Consider the following 9,732-nt stretch of genomic DNA (forward strand, 5'->3'; position numbering starts at 1 on the left):
GCGGGGTTCAAAAATTCAGATGACAGCTTTAAATTCGACGCGTTTTTTCTTTATTTTTTTTATTTTATTTTCTGTTTTCTGTTTTTAAATAAATAAAAGATATTAAAATAAAACTTATATTTTTATAAACTAAAATAAAAATAAAGAAACTTATAAAACTTAAATATTTAACAAAATCTTAAAAATACTTATATTTTTGTTTTTCTTTTTATATTTTTGAATAATTAACACGTATTTTTACAAAAACGAATTTTTAATAGAAGTAAGCTAAAAATCTTTTTATTTTATTTTATATATTAGCGTTGCGCTTTCGGCTTTTAAGATAGTTCCCCGGCAGCGGCGCCAAAAATACTTGATGTTATGCGAGGTGTATATAAAATAGTTTATATTTTACTAGGAAAAACTATTAAATACGATACAATTTTACACAAGATATTTATTTATTTATAGAATGGATATACTTAAACCTTGCTACAACACTTATAGGCAGTGTACCTAATCGTACAGTAGTGTAGTTTTTAGTAAGTCCGGTTCGTTCCACAGGGAAATCTTTAAACAAAGCTCAACGCTATATTAATTTACTTTTATAAAAATACAAACATATATATAAGTAATATTATTATTATAAAGGGGGGGTTTTTACCGTTTAATGACCGGTTTGTCGATTTTAAAACTTTAGTCGCAGTTAAAACCTAATGTAAAATATTAAATAAATAAAAGACTTAATTTAAAGCGTAAAGTAAATAACGATAATGAAATTGCGAATAATAAAAGTGCGATAAAATAAACTTGCGATAATTAAAAAGTACGATAATTAAAAGTGCGATTAAATAACAATAAATAAAAGTGCGATAATTAGAAGTGCAATTAAATATAAAATAAAGGAAATTAAATATGAAATAAAAGAATTATGCTTATTTAAACTTCCGTAATCATGATGTTTGACGTGTTGATTTTAGTTTTATGCCCATGGGTTAATTGTCCTTTGTCCTGGATTATTCAATATGTCCGTCTGGTTTTTGTCCATAACAGTCCATCAGTCATAAATATAAAGTGCGAGTGTCCTCATCAAATTATTCTTATACCCGAAGTTAAATATTCCAACTAATTGGGGATTCGAATTGTAACAAGGTTTTAATACTTTGTTTAATGAATACACCAGGTTATCGACTGCGTGTAAACCAAGGTTTTACTACTTTGTTAACAATTACACCAATTACCCTTGAATGTAATTTCACCCCTGTTTTAATTATTCTAGTGGCTATTAATCCATTCTCGTGTCCGGTTAAATGAACGATTATTCGTACATATAAATACCCCGCCCATCGTGTCCGATTGAGTGTATATGGTAATTTATAGGGACGCCCAATTGTAAATCTTTATATTAACATTAACAAACTTTCATTTAGTTAAACAAATATAAAGCCCATTAATAGCCCATAGTCTAATTTCCACAAGTGTCGTTCTTTTGTCCAAACCCCAATTATGGTACAAAGCCCAATTACCCAATTTTAGTAATTAGCCCAACATCATGATTACTTCGTTTTAAATAAGCATAATAATAACTTAGCTACGAGACATTAATGTAAAAAGGTTGAATATAACTTACAATGATTAAAAATAGCGTAGCGTTACACGGACATAATTTCGACTTACACCCTTACAACATTCGCTAACATACCCTTATTATTAGAATTATAATTAAAATTAAAATTAAAATTAAAATAAATATATACGATATAGATAGAGAGATGGATATATTTGGTGGTTTTTTCGATCAGAATTCGTTTGCTTTTATAGGAAGTTTCTGAAATTGGGGCTCCGCGACTCGCGGCCCTTTTGGCCTTCAAACTCCGCGAGTCGCGGAGATTGAAATTACAGCTCACATCTTTTGGAGTCTTTCTTGCCGACGGATTTTATATATAAATATAAAATATAAAATATTAATATAATTATTTATATATTATATTATATTCTTGTGCATAGTAGACTTGTAATTTTTAGTCCGTTGCGTCGAGCGTTGAGAGTTGACTCTGGTCCCGGTTCCGGATTTTCGAACGTCCTTGCGTACAATTTTATATTTTGTATTTTGCGTTTTGAATCTTGTACTCTTGTAATTTCGAGACGTTTCTTATCAATAATTGGAACCTCTTTGATTGTCTTTTGTTCTTTTGAGCTTTTTGGTCGTTTGCGTCTTCAATTCGTCGAATCTGTCTTTTGTCTTCACCTTTTATTATTTAAACGAATATCACTTGTAAATAGAACAATTGCAACTAAAAGCTTGTCTTTCTTGAGGAATAATGCTATGAAATATATGTTCGTTTTTAGCATTATCAGAAATCCATAAGTTACGATGTGTTTACTTTGACGCATATATTGCGGGGAACCCAAATGCTATTTTACGCAATGGGTTAAGAAATTATTTTGACTCAATATATCCGAATATTGGACTTCGTGATTTAGAAAAAGCAGCTAACATGCAACATAAAGAAGCATGTTATGCTTACGGATTAGTAATGTTCGCTTCTCACCAAAGTGAGAACAAGAACATCGGGCTACAACTATTAAACAAAACGTTTCCACAAGTGACGGAGTCGGTAATTGGGGTAAGAAATGAGGTTTTTAGATTGTTACGGGACTGTTGGACATTACGTAACCCTCGTCCCTTTGACGACGTTACAACACGCTGTCTTATCAACGGCCATAATGGTTATGTTCCACAAGACCAAGGATGGGAAGTAATCCTAGTAAAACCAGAATGCATGACTTGTTTCTGGACGTATGAATTACGTGTCTTTATTGCCTTTGCTGAACGACTTGTGTACTAGCTAGAATTATCTTCACAACCATCTTGTATCAAATTTATTGTGTGCTATATTTCATGCTATATGCAAAATAAGCGGTATTGTAAGTTTGTAAAATATTGTGTAAAAGTTTGAACGCGAAATATTATTATAATCAGTTTTTCATATAGAATTGTAGTAGTTGAATTGTATATTAGCTACTAAGTATGAACTTAACGGGTAGGTACTACCCGAATTTAAACTTATAAAACGCTAATATGAAGAAAAAGCTTTTATAAATGAGTTCATATTATGCTACGAAATACTATTAACTACTCTTAATATTCTGTATGATTAACTTGTTCCATTTGACTATTTTGAAGGAAATGGCACCGGCTACTCGACACAACGTGAATATGAATGAAGAGGAATTCCGTACTTTTCTATCTTCAAACATAGCCGCAGTACAGGTTGCGCTACATACCAATAATAACCTTGGATCTAGCAGTACAAGAAATCGTGTAGGATGCACCTACAAAGAATTCACTGCCTGCAAACCTTTGGAATTTGATGGAACCGAAGGACCGATCGGATTGAAACGGTGGACCGAGAAGGTCGAATCGGTGTTTGCCATAAGTAAGTGTACTGAAGAGGACAAAGTGAAGTACGCTACGCATACCTTCACAGGTTCTGCGTTAACATAGTGGAATACCTATCTAGAGCAAGTGGGACAAGACGATGCGTACGCACTACCGTGGTCAGCATTCAAGCACTTGATGAACGAGAAGTACTGTCCCAGAACTGAGGTCAATAAGCTCAAGACAGAACTTAGAGGGTTACGAACCCAAGGATTTGATATTACCACGTACGAAAGACGATTCACAGAATTGTGCCTATTGTGTCCGGGAGCATTCGAAGATGAGGAAGAGAAGATCGACGCGTTTGTGAAAGGATTACCGGAAAGAATCCAAGAAGATATAAGTTCACACGAGCCCGCCTCCATACAATAGGCATGTAGAATGGCTCACAAACTAGTGAACCAGATTGAAGAAAGAATTAAAGAACAGACTGCTGAAGAGGCCAATGTGAAGCAAGTCAAAAGAAAGTGGGAGGAAAACGGTGATAAGAATCACCAATACAACAACAACAGCAATTACAACAATAATCGCAACAATTATCCCAACAATCGCAACATCAATCGCAACTACAACAAACGGCCCAACAACAACAACAACAACAACAACAGCAACTACAATAATCATCCCAACAACAATAATAACCGCAACAACAACAACAACAATCAGAAGCAGCTATGCCAAAGGTGTGAAAAGTATCACTCGGGGTTCTACACCAAATTTTGCAACAAGTGTAAAAGAAATGGTCATAGCGCGGTGAAGTGTGAGGTCTACGGACCAGGGGTTAATAGAACGAAAGGAACAAATGGTGTCGGAATGAGTAATGGCGGAGCGAGTAGTGTCGGAGCAAGTTATGCCAATGTAGTTTGTTATAAATGTGGAAAACTGGGCCACATTATTAGAAATTTCCCGAACCAGGAGAACACGAATGGACAAGGCCGCGGAAGAGTTTTCAATATTAATGCGACAGAGGCACAGGAAGACCCAGAGCTTGTTACGGGTACGTTTCTTATTGACAATAAATCTGCTTACGTTTTATTTGATTCGGGTGCGGATAGAAGCTATATGAGTAGAGATTTTTGTGCTAAATTAAGTTGTCCATTGATGCCTTTGGATAGTAAATTTTTACTCGAATTAGCAAATGGTAAATTAATTTCAGCAGATAATATATGTCGGAATCGAGAAATTAAACTGATTAGCGAAACATTTAAGATTGATTTGATACCAGTAGAGTTAGGGAGTTTTGATGTGATAATCGGTATGGACTGGTTGAAAGAAGTGAAAGCAGAGATCGTTTGTTACAAAAATGCAATTCGCATTATACGAGAAAAAGGAAAACCCTTAATGGTGTACGGAGAAAAGGGCAACACGAAGCTACATCTTATTAGTAATTTGAAGGCACAAAAACTAATAAGAAAAGGTTGCTATGCTATTCTAGCACACGTCGAGAAAGTACAAACTGAAGAAAAGAGCATCAATGATGTTCCCATTGCAAAAGAATTTCCCGATGTATTTCCGAAAGAATTACCGGGATTACCCCCACATCGATCCGTTGAATTTCAAATAGATCTTGTACCAGGAGCTGCACCAGTAGCTCGTGCTCCTTACAGACTCGCACCCAGCGAGATGAAAGAACTGCAAAGCCAATTACAAGAACTTTTAGAGCGTGGTTTCATTCGACCAAGCACATCACCGTGGGGAGCTCCTGTTTTGTTTGTCAAGAAGAAAGATGGTACATTCAGATTGTGTATCGACTACCGAGAGTTGAACAAACTTACCATCAAGAACCGCTACCCACTACCGAGAATCGACGACTTATTTGATCAACTACAAGGCTCGCCTGTTTATTCAAAGATTGACTTACGTTCCGGGTATCATCAAATGCGGGTGAAAGAAGATGATATTCCAAAGACTGCTTTCAGAACACGTTACGGTCATTACGAGTTTATGGTCATGCCGTTTGGTTTAACTAATGCACCAGCTGTGTTCATGGACCTTATGAACCGAGTGTGTGGACCGTACCTTGACAAGTTTGTCATTGTTTTCATTGATGACATACTTATTTACTCAAAGAATGACCAAGAACACGGTGAACATTTGAGAAAGGTGTTAGAAGTATTGAGGAAGGAAGAATTGTACGCTAAGTTTTCAAAGTGTGCATTTTGGTTGGAAGAAGTTCAATTCCTCGGCCACATAGTGAACAAAGAAGGTATTAAGGTGGATCCGGCAAAGATAGAAACTGTTGAAAAGTGGGAAACCCCGAAACTCGTCTAGACATGAGTACTGCCTATCATCCACAAACTGATGGGCAGAGCGAAAGGACAATACAAACGCTTGAAGACATGCTACGAGCATGTGTTATGGATTTCGGAAACAGTTGGGATCGACATCTACCGTTAGCAGAATTTTCCTACAACAACAGCTACCATTCAAGCATTGAGATGGCACCGTTTGAAGCACTTTATGGTAGAAAGTGCAGGTCTCCGATTTGTTGGAGTGAAGTGGGGGATAGACAGATTACGGGTCCGGAGATTATACAAGAAACTACCGAGAAGATCATCCAAATTCAACAACGGTTGAAAACTGCCCAAAGTCGACAAAAGAGCTACGCTGACATTAAAAGAAAAGATATAGAATTTGAAATTAGAGAGATGGTCATGCTTAAAGTTGCACCTTGGAAAGGCGTTGTTCGATTTGGTAAACGAGAGAAATTAAATCCAAGGTATATTGGACCATTCAAGATTATTGATCGTGTCGGACCAGTAGCTTACCGACTTGAGTTACCTCAACAACTCACAGCTGTACATAACACTTTCCACGTCTTGAATTTGAAGAAATGTTTTGCTAAAGAAGATCTCACTATTCCGTTAGATGAAATCCAAATCAACGAAAAACTTCAATTCATCGAAGAACCCGTCGAAATAATGGATCGTGAGGTAAAAAGAGTTAATCAAAACAAGATACCAATTGTTAAGGTTCGATGGAATGCTCGTAGAGGACCCGAGTTCACCTGGGAGCGTGAAGATCAGATGAAGAAGAAATACCCGCATCTATTTCCAGAAGATTTGTCAACACCTTCAACAGCTTAAAATTTCGGGACGAAATTTATTTAACGGGTAGGTACTGTAGTGACCCGAACTTTTCCATGTTTATATATATTAATTGAGATTGATATTTACATGATTAAATGTTTCCAACATGTTAAGCAATCAAACTTGTTAAGACTTGATTAATTGAAATATGTTTCATATAGACAAATGACCACCCAAGTTGACCGGTGATTCACGAACGTTAAAACTTGTAAAAACTATATGATGACATATATATAGATATATATAGTTAACATGATACTATGATAAGTAAACATATCATTAAGTATATTAACAATGAACTACATATGTAAAAACAAGACTACTAACTTAATGATTTTTAAACGAGACATATATGTTACGATTATCGTTGTAAAGACATTTAATGATATTCATACATGATAATATCATGATAATATAATAATTTAAAATCTCATTTGATATTATAAACATTGAGTTAACAACATTTAACAAGATCGTTAACTTAAAGGTTTCAAAACAACACTTACATGTAACGACTAACGATGACTTAACGACTCAGTTAAAATGTATATACATGTAGTGTTTTAATATGTATTTATACACTTTTGAAAGACTTCAATACACTTATCAAAATACTTCTACTTAACAAAAATGCTTACAATTACATCCTCGTTCAGTTTCATCAACAATTCTACTCGTATGCACCCGTATTCGTACTCGTACAATACACAGCTTTTAGATGTATGTACTATTGGTATATACACTCCAATGATCAGCTCTTAGCAGCCCATGTGAGTCACCTAACACATGTGGGGACCATCATTTAGCAACTAGCATGAAATATCTCATAAAATTACAAAAATATGAGTAATCATTCATGACTTATTTACATGAAAACAAAATTACATATCCTTTATATCTAATCCATACACCAACGACCAAAAACACCTACAAACACTTTCATTCTTAAATTTTCTTCATCTAATTGATCTCTCTCAAGTTCTATCTTCAAGTTCTAAGTGTTCTTCATATATTCTACAAGTTCTAGTTACATAAAATCAAGAATACTTTCAAGTTTGCTAGCTCACTTCCAATCTTGTAAGGTGATCATCCAACCTCAAGAAATCTTTGTTTATTACAGTAGGTTATCATTCTAATATAAGGTAATAATCATATTCAAACTTTGGTTCAATTTCTATAACTATAACAATCTTATTTCAAGTGATGATCTTACTTGAACTTGTTTTCGTGTCATGATTCTGCTTCAAGAACTTCGAGCCATCCAAGGATCCGTTGAAGCTAGATCCATTTTTCTCTTTTCCAGTAGGTTTATCCAAGGAACTTAAGGTAGTAATGATGTTCATAACATCATTCGATTCATACATATAAAGCTATCTTATTCGAAGGTTTAAACTTGTAATCAATAGAACATAGTTTAGTTAATTCTAAACTTGTTCGCAAACAAAAGTTAATCCTTCTAACTTGACTTTTAAAATCAACTAAACACATGTTCTATATCTATATGATATGCTAACTTAATGATTTAAAACCAGGAAACACGAAAAATACCGTAAAACCGGATTTACGCCATCGTAGTAACACCGCGGGCTGTTTTGGGTTAGTTAATTAAAAACTATGATAAACTTTGATTTAAAAGTTTTTATTCTGAGAAAATGATTGTTATTATGAACATGAAACTATATCCAAAAATTATGGTTAAACTCAAAGTGGAAGTATGTTTTCTAAAATGGTCATCTAGACGTCGTTCTTTCGACTGAAATGACTACCTTTACAAAAATGACTTGTAAATTATTTTTCCGACTATAAACCTATACTTTTCCTGTTTAGATTCATAAAATAGAGTTCAATATGAAACCATAGCAATTTGATTCACTCAAAACGGATTTAAAATGAAGAAGTTATGGGTAAAACAAGATTGGATAATTTTTCTCATTTTAGCTACGTGAAAATTGGTAACAAATCTATTCCAACCATAACTTAATCAACTTGTATTGTATATTATGTAATCTTGAGATACCATAGACACGTATACAATGTTTCGACCTATCATGTCGACACATCTATATATATATCGAAACAACCATAGACACTCTATATGTGAATGTTGGAGTTAGCTATACAGGGTTGAGGTTGATTCCAAAATATATATAGTTTGAGTTGTGATCAATACTGAGATACGTATACAATGGGTCGTGGATTGATTCAAGATAATATTTATCGATTTATTTCTGTACATCTAACTGTGGACAACTAGTTGTAGGTTACTAACGAGGACAGCTGACTTAATAAACTTAAAACATCAAAATATATTAAAAGCGTTGTAAATATATTTTGAACATACTTTGATATATGTGTATATATTGTTATAGGTTCGTGAATCAACCAGTGGCCAAGTCTTACTTCCCGACGAAGTAAAAATCTGTGAAAGTGAGTTATAGTCCCACTTTTAAAATCTAATATTTTTGGGATGAGAATACATGCAGGTTTTATAAATGATTTACAAAATAGACACAAGTACGTGAAACTACATTCTATGGTTGAATTATCGAAATCGAATATGCCCCTTTTTATTAAGTCTGGTAATCTAAGAATTAGGGAACAGACACCCTAATTGACGCGAATCCTAAAGATAGATCTATTGGGCCTAACAAACCCCATCTAAAGTACCGGATGCTTTAGTACTTCGAAATTTATATCATATCCGAAGGGTGTCCCGGAATGATGGGGATATTCTTATATATGCATCTTGTTAATGTCGGTTACCAGGTGTTCACCATATGAATGATTTTTATCTCTATGTATGGGATGTGTATTGAAATATGAAATCTTGTGGTCTATTATTATGATTTGATATATATAGGTTAAACCTATAACTCACCAACATTTTTGTTGACGTTTTAAGCATGTTTATTCTCAGGTGATTATTAAGAGCTTCCGCTGTCGCATACTTAAATAAGGACGAGATTTGGAGTCCATTCTTGTATGATATTGTGTAAAAACTGCATTCAAGAAACTTATTTTGTTGTAACATATTTGTATTGTAAACCATTATGTAATGGTCGTGTGTAAACAGGATATTTTAGATTATCATTATTTGATAATCTACGTAAAGCTTTTTAAACCTTTATTGATGAAATAAAGGTTATGGTTTGTTTTAAAATGAATGCAGTCTTTGAAAAACGTCTCATATAGAGGTCAAAACCTCACAACGAAATCAATTAA

This window comes from Rutidosis leptorrhynchoides, chromosome 10, assembly GCF_046630445.1.
Source record: "Rutidosis leptorrhynchoides isolate AG116_Rl617_1_P2 chromosome 10, CSIRO_AGI_Rlap_v1, whole genome shotgun sequence".
Taxonomy (NCBI): Eukaryota; Viridiplantae; Streptophyta; class Magnoliopsida; order Asterales; family Asteraceae; genus Rutidosis; species Rutidosis leptorrhynchoides.